General features: G+C 40.0%; 1 protein-coding gene across 5 annotated transcripts in view; it reads right to left on the bottom strand.

The window, feature by feature from the left end:
* SDK1 (sidekick cell adhesion molecule 1) overlaps positions 1-19,557 on the bottom strand; it is a 659,503-nt gene that overhangs the window by 538,648 nt on the left and 101,298 nt on the right. Inside the window, exons 1-2 of one of the 5 annotated variants that reach the window (XM_058442290.1) lie at positions 4,910-5,046; positions 4,528-4,656 (exon numbers count right to left, since the gene is read on the bottom strand). The exons of 3 other annotated variants lie outside the window; for them this stretch is intronic. The gene's annotated coding sequence lies outside the window, so the exon portion shown is untranslated. Of the gene's footprint in view, positions 1-4,527; positions 4,657-4,909; positions 5,047-19,557 lie in introns of those variants that run through there. One more of the 5 variants, XM_058442293.1, reaches the window with a different exon arrangement.

The following is a 19,557-nucleotide window of genomic DNA, read 5'->3' as shown; positions in this document are numbered from 1 at the left end:
TAGAAAGGTGTTTCATGTCAAGGGTTGAGTAAAGAGAAGAGTTGGGGGAGTTGGTAGAACATTTAATAGAGGAACAAAGCCCAGGAAGTTTGGACACCCTTCTGCAGGAAGGTCTGCTGGTACTGAGGACACTGTCAAAATCTGCTGTGATTTCTCCCAGCTCCTGATTGTATGAAAGAACACAGAGGTTGATGTTCCCCACTACCCACCTTTTAAAGTTTTTGAAGCATTAAAGGCTAAGTTGTTTTTTAACATAACTTATAACCTTGGAGATGATTCAACAACAAAGAATAAAATCAGAAACAACTGCCTTGCAATGGATAAAACCAAATGAGAACAAATACTTTAGAAAGTGCTAACAAAATACAAAACAAAGAATTCATTTACTTCCTACAGGAAAACATGCAAAAGGGTGACAGTTGGGCCTCAAACTTTGCCGTAAGACTGCAAAAACAGTTTCCTGTAAGAAAGAAATACTTATAGTCGAGTTACTGCTTTTAAATTTCATTGTTTGCCTATACCAACTATCTTAACATCCAAAAGCACTAACTTTGTTCTTCGTACTGATCAGAATTAATAGATTTGAGTGAGCATACCTCTAAATCTGGTCTTTAAAAACAGCGTGTGCCAATCCACTGGCCACCCTGTTTTACTTGGAGTAGTGTAAAGAGTTTTATGAACTGGGTTCCGCTACTTATCTAAAATGTTCTCACATGATGGATTCTCATATCTCTAGATCCTTCTCTATAAAGTGGAAATTCCTGCTTTACCTATTTCACTGGGAGGCTGTGAGGAAAGAACATTAGACAGATGTAAGGTGATATTGCTTCAAGCACACTTAGCAAATCAGCAATTTATTTTCCCCTAAAGAATTTTAATAGTGTCCCTCTTGCACTGAGATATTGGCTCCTGAAAACAACCTTATTTTTCTCAAACCGGTCATTATTTTGTGATGTAAGCATGTTTTAACCCAGAATCAATTGACTGTTCAATACAATTGGATTCTGACTGCATTAATTTTAGAAACTTCATTATGGTAGTAAATTGTGGTTTCAAATCACATGTCATTCGTGACCATGTTTATAAAAGAGAAGACGACAGTGTAACTCCCACACTGGTACTAGCAATTTTCTTCTCTCCAATGGTCTTGGCTTTGGGCAACTGAAGTTTGTCCACTTACGGCTGGGGCTCCAGGGACAGAGAATGCTTTGATTCTTTCTCCAGCTTGGCTAGCCTCTCTGTTCTTGGGGCTCCTGTCTCTCTACATATGGTTTATATTAAAAAGTAGAGCGCCAAAGAGTGGCAAGAGTGAGCTAAAGGTGTTGGAATAATAGTAACTGTATTGATAGTATTAATGTTCTCTTAAGGGGATCTCATCACAGTTTGTGTAACTATGAATAGAGAATTTTTTTGAAAAACATGAAATTTATCAAACCTACATAATGTTCTGATTGTAAGGTGAACAGGTCAGAGGATTATTTAACAGGTCCTCTGCCAAGCCCCTCCTCTTTTTCAGCCCTTATAAGGCAGCAATACTTTGAGGACAGTTCCTTCCTCACTCATAGTCCTGGGATCCATGTGCTTTGAATCTCATGAAATTGCTGGGAGTGCTATGTGAAAGGCCGTCTTCCTTGAACCCTGCATTCTTTTTCCTCTCTAGTACAAATGAGGGCAGATTTTCTTCTAGCAAGAAAGTCCCTAGCAATTCCTTCTTAACTGAACGCTATTCAGAAAGTTAATTCCTCTATCTACTGAAAATGGATTCAGCTCTCTAGATCTATCTTTCTCTTAAAAGTAACAACTAGGCCCATTCACGGGGAATCAGGATGTGGCTAAATAAGAAAGTCTAGGCTAATGCAGCTTAAGAAGGCCTCTGAGGCAGCTGAGCTGGCTGTCCACCAAAATCTATTTTCATTTCTAAAATACACATTTAAACCCCAGCCAGAAATTGTATTTCCAACCCTTTTTCCAGGTAGGCATGGCCACATGGCCACGTGACAAGTTCTCTTCGGTGGAAGGGTGGTGGAAATGACATGGGCTGCTTCTGGGCCAGGCCAGTCCAGGGTTGCAAGAGGTAGGTGGGCTTCCTCCTCATTCCTTTTTCCTTCCGAAAGCTGGCTGCAGGCGAGCTGGCGGACAGTACAACTGCAGGACCCAAAGAGCCCGTATCTCTGAATCACCTCGTGGAAGACAGCAACCCAAGGACCAGGCAGCCTATCCAGGGCTTTTCTTGGGATAAAAACCACTTTTGTTGCATTTGCGCTTTCAAACATTTTTAGTCTATTAATAGTCGACCTAGTACAGTTCAATATTAGGCCCGTTGGAAGGCATAATCATGATCACAGTTTTCTCTTTCTTCTCACCTTTTAGCCTACATCAAACAAACACTGCTCAGACATAATAAGGTGATGGTACAACAGAATAACAACTATTTATTTTATTTTATTTATGTTTTGCACAGACAGGGTCTCATTATGTTGCCCAGGCTGGTCTCAAACTCTTGGGCTCAAGCAATCCTCCTGCCTCAGTCTCCCAAAGTGCTGGGATTACAGGAGTGAGCTCCTGCACCTGACTGATAACTATTTAATACAGCAATGTTTGGCTGGGCACAGTGGTTCATACCTGTAATCCCAGCAATTTGGGAGGCCGAGGTGGGTGGATCACCTGAGGTCAGGAGTTCGAGACCAGCCTGGCGAACATGATGAAACCCTACCTCTACTAAAAATACAACAAATTAGCTGAGTATGGTGGCACACACTTGTAATCCCAGCTACTTCAGAGGCTGAGGCCAGAGAATCGCTTGAACCTGGGAGGCGGAGGTTGCAGTGAGCCAAGATCACACCACTGCACTCCAGCCTGGGCAACAGAGTTAGACTCTGTCTCTCTCTCTCTCTCTCTCCATATATATACGTGTGTGTATATATATATATACACACACATATGTATACGTGTATATATACGTGTGTATATATATACAATATACGTATATATATACACACGTATATATATACATGTATATACACACACACACACACACACACACACACAACTTTTACTTACTAACTGCATGAACAGTCTTCTCCCAATTCTTTAAACTTCATTAAAGAAAACAACATATACTTGAATTTCAGGTTTTATAATGGAAAATTCATAAGATTATACCAACAAAACAGATACAATTTTCTCACTGATTTTTCTAATTTTGCTACTAGTGTGTGAATAAAGAAAAACTGAAGAAATAACCTCTTTTAACTGACCCCATCCCCAGGGAGATCCCCTTATTAAGTCATCAAGATACAGTAGCAGCCCTAAGAAGTTTCCTTTTATCAACAAATACCGCATTTTTCAAAGGCTTATATTTAAGATATGAAAGTTGCTCTTCTTTCAGGAAAGTGCTGTCTGATTTATATGGTAATCATACGAATTTATGCCTCTACCTCTGTACTCAAAGGCAGCTTACTTACTTGGTCTAACTTATTTACTGTCTCATTTTGAACTCTTAATTTACTATTCAACAGGGACAAAGCTCAATTTTGAGTACAGAAGCCTTTTACTTTAGAACACACTTGAGAAAGGTCTGAGGACAGAATTTTATATGGACTCACACATTCTTTCCTAACACAGATATGCTATCTGGCATTATGAAAGTTACTTAACTTCACTGTTTGTTTCCCAAGTGTGAAACTGAATATTACATGTTACTTCTTTTCTTCTCCCAAAGAGTAATGTGAAGTTTAAAATGTGTAAAGCAATTTACAGGTGAAAGGAGTTTACAAACACCAAGGATTCAGGCTGGCTCTCCTCTCCATCTTGGGGAAAGCCTATGTCCTGAGAGAGGAGGGGGAATGGCCAGGAGGGGAATGGTCGGATGGCCCTGTGAGCCAGAAAGCCCACCCTGCTTCAGCCTCTGAGCAAGACCTAAGAACAGACAGAGGGCGGTCCTGAGCCACTTGGGCGAGTCCCTGTATCTGAGGATTCTGCACCAGGGGGTGGGGCACTTGACTTCAGCCTGCAGGTGTCTGGGCACCATGTGGTGGCTATAGGATGCTGCTAAATACACCACAGCGCTTTATAAGGACCGCCTGTGTGTCCGGAATTGTGCAGCGTGCTATGGCGCGTACACACAGTGCATGCCTAAGGAGCTCCTGGATCTAAGCAGCATAGGGACATAGATATAGGATTGAAGAGGAGGGAAGGCAAATGGCTCCTGCCTGCTTTCCCCCTGGTGGTGTCCCCTGCGGTGAGTGCAGCAGCCCTGCAAGCTTCCCTGATTAAGGGCTCCAAATGTACTTCTCTACCCTGGGCTGACTCCCCAGGGTGCCCCTTCCTTGCAGCTGCCATACCAGGGGAGAGAGATTGTTCTGATTGTTTCCTAAACTCCACTCCTCCTCGACTGTTCTTGGGCCTACTATCTCTCTAATAGTTGCTATGGCATAGGACGTGGTCTCCGAGTCTCCCGTTCTTCTGTAAAGTTTACCAAGCCAGGGTATTCTTTACGGGCAAATCTTAGCAAGATTTACTGCTAACCTGGGCTGGCCTGGTGGCTCACATCTGTAATTCCAGCACTTTGGGAGGCCAAGGCAGGAAGATCACTAGAGCTCCGGAGTTCAAGACCAGCCTGGGTAACATGGTGAAAAGCTGGCTCTACAAAAATAACTTCAAAAAAACAAAAAAAACAAGAGGGGTCAAGGCTGCAGTGAGCCATGTTCATTGCCACTGCCTTCCAGACTGGGTGATAAAGAGAGACTCTGTCGAAGGGGAGGGGAGGGGAGGGGAGGGAGAAGGAAAGGAAAAACGAAAGGAAAAAGGAAAGGAAAAGGGAAAGGAAAAGGAAAAGGAAAAGGAAAGGAAAGGAAAGGAAAGGAATTTACTGCTAATAATGAAGAGAAAATCAGGGGATAATTGGTACCTAAAGGAGAGCTTAAGGATGGCCGACAGTTCATGAAGTTGTTATGCCAACTGGTCTAAGCCCTAGTAGAATGGAGCAAAGACATTCCTACAAGCTCTCAGCTCTGGATTCTCTTTTCTTATGGTCCTGTATCTCCTCTTCCTCTTTCTTAATGCTGGGGACAGATCATTATTCCTCTCCCTTCCTCAGTGAGCACACAATGCACTCTCTGATCTCATCCTACCCTCCTTTGGAAACACCAGACACCCACATAGCTGATGCCTGGTTAGAGCAGAACAGACAACAAAGGGTCATTTGCATCAGAAGGGTGCACCCACAGAGGTGTTACCAAATCATCTTAAGGCCCTCCACCCAAACTTTAGAAGCCTAGGCTGTACTGCGAAAGCCTTATTAATTGATGTTCACACATTCATATTGTCTTTAATTCATTTTATTTTGAAATAATTAGATTTATGAGGAGTTCAAAGAAACGTACAGTGAAACCCCACGCATCCTTCACCCAGCCTGCCCCAGTGCCAACATCTTGCTGAGTAACTACTGTTTACCAAACAACATCAAAACCAGGAAATTGACGTTGGGAGAATTCATAGAGAGTATTCAGATGTCACCAGCAGTGCCTGCACTCGTGGATGGGTGTAAATACAGTCTATGCAATTTTATCACACGTGTAGCTTTATGTAACTACCACCACAACCAAGAGAGGGAACAGTTCCATCACCTCCAAGCTCCCTCCAGCTCCCTTTTTAAGCCCCACCCATGCCCTTGCTCTCCATCCCAAAGGCTAACTCCTGGCAACAAAAGATCTCTTCTCCATTGCTATAACTGTGTAACTTCAGGGATCTTAAATAAATGGAATCTAAATGGGCTCATGCGGTCTGTGACCATTTGAGATTGGCTTTTCTCACTCAATATAGACCTCTCTTAAGTCTATCCCAGTTGTGTGTATCAGAAGCCCATCACTTCTTATTATGAGCGATGTGTGATGGAATGGAAGTAGTACACTGTGTTTTAAATATTTGTCTACTGCAAGATATTTGAACTTTTCCTAGGTTCAGGCTATTACAAACAAAGGTGCTAGGAACACTAATGTACAGGTTTTTGTGTGAACGTAGTTTTCATTCTCTGGGATATGTCCAAGAATGCAGTAGCTTGCAAAGGGTCATAGAGTAAGTGCCCATGGGTCATAGAGTAAGTTGGGAAGAAATTCTCAACTCCCTATTTTCCAGAGTGGCTGTACCAGGTTACATTTCCACTAACAATATATGAATGATCCAGTTTCTCTGCATTCTCACGCCATTATCTGGTGTTATCAATTTTTTTATTTTATCCATTCTGATAGGTTTGTAGTGATATCTCATTGTGGTTTCAGTTTATATTTTCCTGGTGGCTAGTAATGTTGAATATCTTTATACACGGTTGTTTGCCATTTGTATATCCTCTTTGGTGAAATGTCTATGTATGTATTTTGCACATTTTCTAATAGGTTTCTAATGTTGAGTTCTGAGAGTAGTCTATACATTCAATATATTCTAGTACATTCTAGTTCTTCATCAGGTAGGTAGTTTACAAATGTTTTTTTCCATGTCTGCAGTTTTTGTTTTTATACTTTTTTTGTTGTTGTTTTTTGAGACAGAGTCTTGCTCTGTCGCCCAGGCTGGAGTGCAATGGCACGATCTTGGCTCAATGCAACCTCCATCTCTCTGGTTCCAGCAATTCCCCTCCCTCAGCCTCCCAGGTAGCTGGTTTTTATACTCTTAGTAAGGTCATTCATAAAAGTTTTTAACTGGGATGAGATTTTATTTTTGTAGATCGTACCTTTGGTATCATCAAATTTAAAAACTCTTCTCTTAGTCTTAGATCCCAAAGATACTCTGAGTTTTCCTTTTTTTTTTTTTTTTTTTAAGAGATGGAGTCTCATTCTGTCACCAGACTGGAGTGCAGTGGCACGATCTCAGCTCATTGCAACTCCCGCCTCCTGGGTTCAAGCAATTCTCTTGCCTCAGCTTCCTGAGTAGCTGGGACTTCAGGCATGCACCAGCACGCCCAGTTAATTTTTGTATTTTTAGTAGAGACGGGGTTTCACCATGTTGGTCAGGATGGTCTCAATCTCTTGACCTCATGATCCACCCGCCTTGGCCTCCCAGAGTGCTGGGATTACAGGCGTGAGCCACCACACCCAGACTCCTGAAAGTTTTACAGTTTTTACTTTATGTGATACTTTTTTGAGTTTTCTTTTTAATGAAATATGAACTTTAGGTCAAGGTTCCACCCACTTTTGTCCTACATGTCCAAGTGCTCCAGCTACAATTATTGTAAAGGCCACCTTTTCTTCACTGAGTCACTTCTGCATCTTTGTCAAAAATTGGTTGGGCATATTCGTGTGGGTTTGTTTCTGGGTTCTCTGTCTTGTCCTACTGACCTATGTCTCTTTTCCTTTGCCAGTACCACACAGTCACGATTACTGTCAGGATACAGTAAGCCTTAACATTGGAAAGAGTGATTCCTCCTGCTTTTTTCTTCTTTTTCAGGGTTGTTTTAGTTATTATAGGTCCTGTGCTATGCCACATACATTTTAGAACGAGACTGTCTAGGTCTAGTACCTATATTTAAAAAAAAAAAAAAAAATCCTTGCTGGGTTTTCTAATCCACAAAGTCTCTCTGATTTTTTAGGTCTTTGATTTCTTCCATTTCTCAGCATTTTGTAAATTTCAAAATAGTTTCTGTTCTTGTTAGATTTACCCCCAAATGAAATACAGACTTGCGTATACCTATAATATAGATTTGGGATAACAAGATTTGTTCCCAGGAGTTAGGCATCAGGATGAAAAGCAAAGAACAATTATAAATGGCATTGTACTATTGTATTTTTAATTTGGTTTCCACCTGTTATCATATAGAAATGTGATGGATTTTTGTGTGTTGATTTTGCATACTACAAGCTTACTGGAATCACTTATTAGCCTGGGACTTTTTTGTAAATTCCTTTGGATTTTCAATGAAGGCAATAATGTCATCCACAAATAAGAACAGTTTTACTCCTCCTTTCGAACTTGGATGCCTTCTTTTTCTTACCTTATTGTACTGGTTAGGTACTCTGTTAAGAGTGGGAGAGCAGTCATTCTTGCCTGGTTCCCAACTTTGGGGAAAAAGCATTCAGCTTCTCACCACTAAGTATATTAGTTGTAAGTTTCTGTAAATATTCTTTAAGAAGTTGAAGAAGTTACTCCCTATAACTAGACTGCTGAGAATTTTTAGCATGAATGTTATTTATTTATTTATTTATTGAGATACAGTTTTGCTTTGTCACCCAGGCTGGAGTGCAGTGGTGCAAACATGGCTCACTGCAGCCTCAACCTCCGGGGCTCAAGCGATCCTCCCACCTTAGCCCCACCATGTATCTGGAACTACAGGCACCTGGCACCACAGCTGGCTAATTTATTATTTTTATTTTTTTTTATTTTTTTGAGACAGGGTTTCACCATGTTGCCCAGGCTGGTCTCCAACTTCTGAGCCCAAGTGATTCCACCCATCTTGGCCTTTAAAAGTGCTGGGATTACAGGGATGAGCCACTGTGACCAGTTGAGTGTTGGATTTTATCAAATGCTTTTTCTGTGTCAATGGATATGCTCATAAAATTTCTTCTTTAGCCTGCTGTTAGTATGACTTACATGAATTTATCTTCAAATATCAAACCAGCCTTGCATACCTGGAATAACACACACTTGGTTATGGTGTATAATTCTTCCTATACCTTGCTGGATTCAGTTTGCCATTACTGTGTTGGGAATTTTTGCACCTATATTCATGAGACACAAAGGTTTATAGTTTTTTTTTTTTTTAAATGCTGTCTTTGGCTGTTCTAGGTATCAGAATAATACTGGCCTCACAACATGAATTGGGAAGTGTTTCCTACTCTTAATAAATAAAAATCTGTAAAACTGATTTAAATTCTTCTTTAAATGTGTGGCAAATTTCTCAAGTCAAATGATCTCTGCCAGGATATCGAGTGGGGAGGATTTAACTACAAATTAAGTTTCACTAAGGGCTTTAAGACTATTCAGGTTTTATATCTTACATAGGTTGAGTTTTTGGCACTTGGTAGTTTTTGAGCATTTGGTCCAGTTAATCTAAGTTGTCAACTTTATGAGCATAAACCTGCTATAGTATTTCTCTATCATTCTTTTAATAGCTACAGTAACCATAGTGATAGCTCATTTCATTTACAACATTAATGATTTGTGTCTTTTCTCTTATTATCTGCTTTTTCTAGTTCTTAGGTGGGAGCTTAAATTATTGATTTGAGACTTTCCTCTTTCTAATATACATATTTAATGCTATAAATTTTCCTCTCAGCATGCCCTTAGTTGCATCTGCCAAATTTTGGTGTTTTGCATTTTGATTTTTCATTCAGTTCTGTGTTTCCTTTATTCCCTTTAAGATATTTTCTTTGATACATGGATTATTTAGAAGTTGTTTAATATCCACATGTTTAGAGTTTTTCTGTTATCTCTCTGTTAATTTCTAGTTTGATTCCTTTATTTTTACAGAACATACTATGCATTTCTATTCTTTAAAATTCATTGAGATTTTATGAACCAGGATATGGTCTATTTCAGTCGATTAGTTCCTCTAATTGTTATAAGAGGCATCTATAACCTATCACAGCCTACTTGTATCCTCATTCCACTCCTTCAAGCGAAGGACTGAAATCCTTTTCCCTTCCCCACTTTTAAAATCTAATTGTCTTAAGTATTTCTGCTACATACATTTAACACTGCTTGAGATGGAATTAAAATTTTTTTCTTCAAACTTCAAATATAATTTAGGAATCTCATGAAGTGAAAGGTAGTGTATTTTATTTACTCCTGTTATCCACTTATTTGTTCTTCTTTCCTTTCTGTAGTTTCAAGCCTTCTTCTCTGATCATTTTCTTTCTGTTTGGAGGACCTCCTGTAACTATTATAGCAACATATTATCTGGTTTTTCCTTAGTTTGATTTTTCTCTCTCTCTTTTTTTTTTTTTGGTAAGACAGGGTCTCACTTTGTCACCCAGGCTGAAGTGCAGTGGCACCAGCACAGCTCACTGCAGCACTGACCTCCTGGCCTCAGGCAATTCTCCACCTCAGCCTCCTGAGTAGCTGTGACTACAGGGGTGTGCACCATGCCCGGCTAATTTTTTGATTTGTTTGTAGCAATGGGGTCTCACTACCTTGCCCAGGCTGGCCTCAAACTCCTGGCCTCAAGCAATCCTCCCTCATCAGTGTCCCTCAAAGTGGTGGGATTACAGGTCTGAGCTATCACACATGGCCTCCCCTCATTCTTGAATGATATTTTTGCCAAATACAGAATTCATAGTTGACAGATTTTTTTTTTCAGAGTTCTAATTTTTCCTTAGCTTTCAGAAATTACTTATTTTCAACACAGAAGTTTAAGTGTCTTCGAACTGATTTCTTAGGGTCTATTGTGATTCATTCAGCTTCTTGAATCTGTAGACTTGTGGGGGTTTTTTTCCCCCAATTTAGAAAATTTTCACCTATTATTTCTTTGAATGCTTTTTCAGCCCCAATTTTCTTTCTCATCTCCTACTAGAACTCCAATAAAATTAAAGTTAGATCTTTGGTTACAGCCTCACAGGAGCCTCTGTTCTTTTTTTTTTTTTTTTTTTGTCTACTTTTTTCTTTGTTGGTCAGACTGAGCAAATTCTATTGATCTGTCCTCATATTCACTGATCTCTCTTTGTCTTCTCTGCTCTATTACTGAGCTAATCCTGCTAGTTTTTAATTCTGGTTATGGAATGTTTCAATTCACTCACTTTCACTTTTTAAATAATTTCTTCTTCTTTGCTGAGATTTTTCTATTTCTTCATTTGTTCAAGGAGAATGAATAGTTTGCTGCTGAAGCCCTTTTATGATGGCTGCTTTAAAATCCTTGTCTGGTAATTCCAACAGCTGACTCACTTCAATTTTGGCCTCAGTTGATTGTGTCTTCTCATTCAAGTTGTGATTTTTCCTGGTTCTTGTATGTTGAGTAATTTTCCATTCTCTGTGGATGTTTTCGATATTATGTTAAGACTCGTCCTATTTAAATCTTTTATTTTAGATGGCAGTTGCCTGATGGGTTTAGGGTAGAGGACTTCGCCTAAGTTTTTGGGCTGTAGTTCCAATGATAATGTGTTTTTCAGAGCTGTCCTGGTCTCCTTTGTTCTGTAGGGTCTGGGGATCCTGCTCTATCCCTGCTATTGCCTCCTGTGGAACAGAACGCACTTCCCTGCATCACCAGGTAGGTGAGGGGTGTCTGGTTCTGTAGGCTGAGAGGATATCTTTAGGCTATCAGTTGCTGGTGGCTCTGTCAGTCTTGACTAGTGCCACCTGGGGAGGGAAGCACCTATGTAGCCTACCTTCTCCCACTGAAAATGGATCAGAAAATGCTGGGTCAAATATTTTTTGATTTAATAAAATTTCTGGTAAGTGGTTACATATATGAATTTATATATAGTCTGCAGCTCAACTGCAAAAAGTAAAATAAAACCTTAAATTTGCAATTACATTTGGACAATTTATGACGATCTAGTATATTTGTGAATAGGGTAATTTAATATCTCTCACAACTGAGCTAATTATATGTGCAATTATTTTGGAATATAGTGAACAATAAGGACAATTACAACCTTAGCATTTAACAGATTTTAAGTCATCATTGGAGAAGCTGACGCATCTGAGAGATGAGTATTCTCTCTACTTGATTCTTCATTTATTTTTTACTTAAATGAGTTTTAATGCTACATAATATTGAATCACAACTTAAAATATGAGAATTACAATCAATCTAAGCCCACATTGCATTCTCTCAAAGCACATTTTAAAATCTAAAAATTGGTGTCATTTATTAATTTCATTGTAATTTGCACTTAATTAGAACCTCTCCAAGCTTGACACTTATACACAAAATGACTCATTCTGGCACAAGTGGGAAATGAACCGTCCTGCAAAAGCAAATCTCCCAGATACTTGACACTCAATGCTTCAAGCATGGAAACTTGTTTTAGAATCACATTTGAGAGAAAATAAATGTCTTGAAATTAATTAGACACCAGTTCTGTACCTGCTTCAATAAAGTGTATTAAATGACATTTAAACTTTTAAGGCCTCAGGACCATTTTCAGATGTTGTGTACTGTGTTACAATGTAGTAATGATAATATCATCACTTACATAAGATGTAACAAAATGCAAAGCACTTAAAGGACTGGTGTGAAGTGAGCAAATGAGATAAACTTATTATTCTTAATTTAAGAGGAAACTGAGACTCTGGAAGGGTGAATAACTAGGTCATATTTAAACAGGTAATTGACAGGTTGAAAAGAAAGTAAAAAAGATAATAACCTCCCTATGGTACTTCTATCATTCTAAAGCTCCTTTCACAAATATTTAATTCTAAGAATAATAATGATTTTCCTTCATATTTTACAATAAGGAAGTTCAGAGATTTTAAGTAACGGGTCTGGCAACACAAGGAGTGATCAAGGCCTCTACCTCCTGGTCTATCTGCAGCCTCTGAGTTTTTCCCGTCCCTCTAAGTCCGGAGCTCTTTCTGCTGCCCTGGATGTGCACCATGGCGTCAATGTGTTATTGTTTTGAATTCCTGGCTCTGCACTTTAAACGCTTCCTCCTTTGCTGTCAGGCAGCCGGCTCACGACTTGCTGCCGTCTGCACACCTGCCTCTCAAATGTTTCTCATCTGATATTTCGATGTTTGTGGGCTGAGATGAAACAGTCTTTGAATTAGGGTCTGAGGTGCTCTCTCTTTTAAATAAAGTCATGAATTAATATGTTGTTTATTTTGGCAGTGGAAAGCCTGATTTGCTGATTCCTGACTCTCGGTTTTGTTTTTAATCACTATGATTACTTGATACAGGACTTGTCAACAAGTGAGGGGCTGTGACTATAATACCTTAACATTAGCAAATCACACATATTTAATTAATTAAATATTAAATTGTTGAATGGTTTTCCTTTTGAAGGGAGTACATTCTCTAGATGAAAGCTCTAGTCCAGGTTCCATGATCAGTGATCAAATACTGTGACAGAAAGCTGTAGAAAGGTATCTGATGACGGATGGGATCTTATTCTAACAGAACTGACATATTCTTGAAAAGGTTCTTTTCTGTACTCTCAGGTATAAATACTGAAGTCTAGACCAGGCCTAATTCAATGGTAAAAGACAGAAAAGCCAGTGCTGCGGGTTGGGGAGAGACATATCTAAGACACTCAAGGCAAGAATGAAGCCATTCCGGTGGGAAGCAAAGCGAAAATGCGTAGCAGTCATCTTTTCCCCTCTCTCCACCTTTCTTTTTTAAAGTCCTTTAAGTTCTTTTAGGCTCTTCCTTTCTTTTCTTGAGGAACAGGATTTCTGTAAGCATGGAAAGACAAACAACCCCAATTGTACTTTATCACGATACAGAGCCTGAGCTCCCAGATGACTTGGAAGGAGAAAGATCATTATCTTTCTTATCCTAACAGAGGAAGACAATGTCTTCATCATCCATCAATTCGCTGAGCAGCCGGACTCAGCTTTGAAGGAAGTGTTTATCTCAGGGGTATGCTGGCAGAGGGTTCCTGGGGCCTTCAGCCTGCTCCCCGCTGTGCAAGATCTGCTTCTCCAGGGACGCAGCACCTGCCTCCTGGCACCCTGCCATTCCCCAGCCACATGAGCACCGCCTTGGTGCCCATCCCCTTAAGACAGGCTTGTGGCCAACAGGTATCAGCATTCCTGGGTGTCAGGCATATGGGTTTGCAGCTCACAGAAGCTTTTGGGGAACAGTGCGCTAACCAAAGGAGAGAATCCAATGGCACCATTGAAGGTCCAAGGGGTCCATATTGTGGGGGCACCTGGGCCAAGTTGCAGGGCCATTCCTTGTTTATTTAGCCACATTTAGACTCTGCTCCTTTAGGAAGACTTTTCTGACCCTTTCCTCAGAATGAACTTCTTTCCTAGGTGACCAGGTATACTCTTGTATCCATTTCTCTAACAAGGTAACTACTGCCCAGTGAATGTCTGTTCATATGCCCACTACCATGCGCTTCAGGAAGGCAGTGAAATGTCCTATCCGTCTTTAAAACAACATGACAATATCGTTATAATGCTGTAGAGCAGCAGTCCTCAACCTTTTTGGCACCAGGGACCAGTTTCATGAAAAACAATTTATCCACGGACCAGAGTGTTGGGGGATGGTTTTGGAATGATTCAAGTGCATTACATTTATTGTGTGCTTTAATTCTATTATTATTACACTGTAATACATAATGAAATCGTTATACAACTCACCATAATGTAGAATCAGTGGGAGCTCTGAACTTGTTTTGTTACAACTAGACGGTCCCATCTGGGGGTGATGGGAGACAGTGACAGATCGCCAGGCATTAGATTCTCATAAGGAGCACGCAACCTAGGACCCTCACATGCACAGTTCACAATAGGGTTCATGGTCCTATGAGAATCATATGCTGCCACTGATCTGACAGTGGGGATCAGGCAGGAATGCAAGTGATGGGGAGTGGCTGTAAATACAGATGAGGCTTCACTCACTTGCCCACCCCTCGCCTCCTGCTGTGCAGCCCGGTTCCTAACAGGCCACGGACTGGATTGGTTCCTACCCAGGGGTTGCGGACCTCTGCTGTAGAGCACTTGCTTTTCTCCAAGCACTAGATTAACCCTTTCACATGCATGTTCTTATGGAACTGTCACACCAACCCTACTGTGTAGATGCCATTATTAATCTTGTTTACTAATGTGGAAACTGAGCTTTAGACAAAGTAACTTGCCTGCACAGGAAAACAGCCACAGAGATGTTTCCCCTGGAGGTCTACCATGGCAGGGCTCCTCCCTGGTCTCCCAGCAGTCAAATCAAAAGATCACAACACCCCCAGCTTCCAGGCACGCAGAGGCTCCCCACTGTACTCAGAATGGGAAGAAACTCAATGGCCTCCAGGGCCTGCAGGATCTGGTTCCTGCCTAACTCTCCGTCCCTGCCTTGACCCTTTGCCTGGCTTATGATACTCCAGCCACACTCATTTTCTTCCTGTTCCTTGACCAAACAGCTTTTCTGCTTTGGGCTCTTTGAGCATGTCAACTCCATGGCCTGAAATGCTCTGAGCCCTGGTACCCACAGCATGGCTGGCTCATTCTTATATTTAGGAAGCTATGTAAACGTCACCTCCCTAGAGCAGCCTTCCCAATCACCTACCAAAGCAAACTATCACCTCCATGACCTGAGTCACTGTTTCCTTCATAGAATTCACAGCCATCTATCATCATCTTGTTTATTCATCTGTTTACTTGGAACTGCCTGTCTCTCCCAGGTAAACTTTACGAGGTCAGAGGCCTTACTTGTCTCCTGATGTATCCCTGAAGTGTGAGCCCAGGACTCAACACATATTTAGCGACAAAATTAATCCTTAATAGCAAAGATAATGGATAGCATAGTCTCCAAAATTAAAGATTATTCTCACTTTAAAGAGAAGAAGAAAACTGCAAAAATATTTAGAAATACTTTTATGTGGTTTAGAAAAGTCAAATCATACTATTTCCTGTGATTAAAGAGAAAGTGTATCAACTTTCTTAAATGACACAATTCAAACTTTTGGATATGAAACTATTTTCCTTTCTGAAAAATAATATAAGTTGCCATCAAATTATACCTTATGAATACACAAAAAAAACCTCCTGAGAGTTTCCTGGGAATAAAATTTAATTGTAAAGTTTAAAATTGATATACATGTAAAAGAAAAGCTTTCAAATATACTTTGTGTTTTAGAGAAAAATCTTTATATTACTACCTGAAGCCACAGTAATAAAGGTATCAGCCAGGTATTTGTTAATGATGCAACATTCAATATACTATAAAATAAGGTAATCCGAAGATAGGAACAATCAAATGCCAAAGCAAACATTCTGAAGGAATTTTCTAAGGCATACATGGAGGTTGGCTGCCAAGATTGTTGGCCCATTAGCCACTCTGCTGGTTTCCTAATCATCCAGGAGCCCCTTTAGGTCAAGTGATAACACAACTGTGGTTAAATTAATGGCAAGGGTAATTTACGAGGGTGTCAAAGCACATGCACAATCCTTGCCTTAGATTTCACTGTTCTGTTTTAGCACAGGAGATAAAACAGTAAATACATAAAGACTTGTTTTAACTAAGAGAAAGTACACTGTCAAGCATGAAAACAGGAGATTTTTCCCTAAGCAGCTTGTTTCTATATCAAAAGTAGAAATGTCCCTAATGACATTAGTCCTTAATAATTCCAACATGAGAACTTTAATAAAGAATAATCAGATTTGAGCAATGGCTCTTTTCCCAGTCTCATTAAAATAACATGAAACAACAGAATAACCAGTCAACAAGAAAGTTACTAAGTGTGCGTTCAGTATGTGAGGATCTCACACCAACCTAATCATTCTGAAGGGTGCAGATGAATGTAACATGAACCCTCTTTATAACAAATACAGGCAAGAAAACAAAATGTACACATGTGAGACAGCAGCATAATTAACTGCTGCATGTTACTGGCTCTAAGTACCACTGAATCTGTCAGTGAAAAATGAGAGGGGATCAATTCTCTGTCCTGAAGCAGCTTAAAACAGAAAAGGTTTGTGAACAACATGCAAAGTTTAATTAGGAATGTTTATAGAGTTTTAATAAAATCTCTGATTTTTTTTTTCCTTTTAGTCAAGTAATATATCAAATAATTTCAAAAACTATGAAATGATGAAAAGATATAAGAGCAGAGAGAACATTTAAGTCTCGGGGCACCTGGCACATGCTTTGCTGCTGTGAGCTCACACAAAGCCCATCCTGCAGCTGGGGCCAGGACCCCTGTGTGGGCCTTGATGACAAACAGCAGGAGGAGAGAGCCTACAGTTTCTACCTTTTGGTGGGCCAAGTTCTCCTTTGATATTAGAAGTGCGGTTCATCTTGCAAAGTACCTAAGCAAATGTTTCAAAAGCCCAATTTCAAGAAAATGATTTTACTTTAAAAATAGGAAAACTTCTGTTTTTTAATATAGTGGATTGGAGGCAGTGTTAGCATGCGACTCCCCCTTAGAAAGACAAAACAGTGTGCAGAGACACACCATTAACTTTCTTCCAAGAAACAATGAAGGAATTTAACAGAAACATGGAAAGAAACCACAGACCCTTTGAAGGAAGCAGCAGGCTGTAGCCTACACCATGAGCCAGCTGAAGAACTGCGAGTGTGACAGTGGGAGAGACTGCCTCCAGGGAACCTGGCAATCCAGTCCACAGAGGAAGCCTTAACCCTATGTAGTGCTGAATCTGATACAGGGAGGGGTGGGGAATGTTAAGTAGGAGCAGCAGAAGGAAGGGTCTTGCATGCATGCCCAGTCTCCAGCATGGATGGAGGGAAGCCATTCCTGACTTCTATCAGCAGACTTCTCAGGAGAAACCTTACAAGCCCGAAGGATTTGGGGTCCTATCTTGAGGCTCCTTAAACAGAGTAACTGTCAGCCAAGAATTTTGTATCCAGCAGAACTAAGTTTCATAATTGAAGGAGAAATAAAGTGATTTTCAGACAAATAAATGCTGAGAGAATTTGTCACTACCAGGCCAGCCCTACAAGAAATGCTAAAAAGAGTTCTGAATTCTGAAACAAAAGGTTGATATGCACCATAATAGAACTTCTTGAAAGCATAAAAGCCACAGGGCCTGTAAAACAATAACGCAATAAAGAAAATAAAGTATCTAGGCAACAATTAACATGATGGCTGGAATAGTATCATGAATGCAGTATTAACATTGAATGTAAATGGCCTAAGTGCTTGGCTTAAATATTAACACTGAATGTAAATGGCCTAAATGCTCCACTTAAAAGATAGATTGGCAGAATAGATAGAAAATACAAACCAAATATCTGATGTCTTCAAGAGACTTGCTTGACATGTAAGGTGATAGAGTTTGGATATGTGCCCCTGCCCAAATCTCATGTCAAATTGTAATTTCCAATGTTGAATGGAGGGCCTGGTGGGAGGTAATTGGATTGTGGAGGTGGGCTTCTCATGAATGGTTTAGCACCACCCCCCTTGGTACTGTCCTTGTGATAGAGAGTGAGTTCTCATGAGATCTGGTCATTTTAAAGTGTGTAGCATCTCCCCTCTCACTCTCTCTTGCTCCTGTTCCTGTCATGTAAGATGTGCCTGCTCCTCTTTGCCTTCTGCCATGACTATAAGTTTCCTTAGGCCTCCCCAGAAGCTGAGCAGCATCATGCTTTCTGTACAACCTGCAGTACCATGAGCTATCTAAACCTCTTTTTTTTTTTTGAGGCGGATTCTCACTCTGTCCCCCAGGCTGGAGTGCAGTGGCACGATCTGGGCTCACTGCAAGCTCTGCCTCCCGGGTTCACACCATTCTCCTGCTTCAGCCTCCAGAGAAGCTGGGACTACAGGCGCCCGCCACCACGTGCGGCTAATTTTTTGTATTTTTAGTAGAGACAGGGTTTCACTGTGTTAGCCAGGATGGTCTCGATCTCCTGACCTCGTGATCCGCCCACCTCAGCCTCCCAAAGTGCTGGGATTACAGGCGTGAGCCACCACGCCTGGCTCTGAACCTCTTTTTTAAAAAAAATAAATTACTCAGTCTCAGGTATTTCTTTATAGCAATGAGACTAATACATGAGGATTCATAAAAACTCAAGGTAAGGGGATGGCAAAAGATATTCCATGCAAATAGAAATCAAAAGTGAGCAGAAGTAGCTACTCTTATATCACATAAAACAGACTTTAAAGCAACAACAGTAAAGAAAAAAAGGGACAAAAAAGGCCATTTTGTAATGATAAGAGGATGAATCCAACAAGAAGAATTACAATCCTAAGTTTCTATACATTTAACACTAGAGCTCACAGATTCATGAAACATTTACTATTAGACCTAAGAGATGAGATACACAGAAACACGATAATGGGGGGGCCTTCAGCTCCCCACTGACAGCACTAGACAGACAATCAAGACAGAAAGTCAACGAAGAAACAATGGACTTAAACTCCTCTAGAACAAATGGACCTAACAGATATTTACAGAACATTCTACCCAAGAACTGCAGATATACATTCTTCTCATCAGCACATGGAACACTCTCCAAGATAGACCACATAATGGATTACAAAACAAGTCTCAATAAATGTTTTAAAAATCAAAATCACTTCAAGTATTTTCTCTGATCAGAATAGAATAAAACGAGAAATCAACTACAAAAGGAACCTTGAAAACTACAAACACATGTAAATTAAACAATCTGATCCTGAATGATTTTTGAATTGACAATGAAATCAAGATGGAAATTTAAAAATTCTTTGAAATAAATAACAGTGACACAAGTTATCAAAACTTCTTGGATACAGCAAAAGCAATGTTAAGAGAAAAGTTTATAGCATAAAGTGCCTCCACAAAAAATTCTGAAAGATCATAAATTAACAACCTAATGTCACATCTCAAGGAACTAGAGAAACAAGAACAAACTAAACCCAAAGCTAGCAGAAGAAAATAAATAACAAAGATCCAGAGCAAAATGAAATAAAATGGAAACAGAAAAACAAAAACAAAATATCAATGAAACAAAAAAGCTTGTTCTTTGAAAAGA

Source organism: Hylobates moloch, unplaced genomic scaffold (genome assembly GCF_009828535.3).
Source record: "Hylobates moloch isolate HMO894 unplaced genomic scaffold, HMol_V3 SCAFFOLD_1, whole genome shotgun sequence".
Taxonomy (NCBI): Eukaryota; Metazoa; Chordata; class Mammalia; order Primates; family Hylobatidae; genus Hylobates; species Hylobates moloch.
This window is presented reverse-complemented; position numbering and strand designations above follow the sequence as displayed.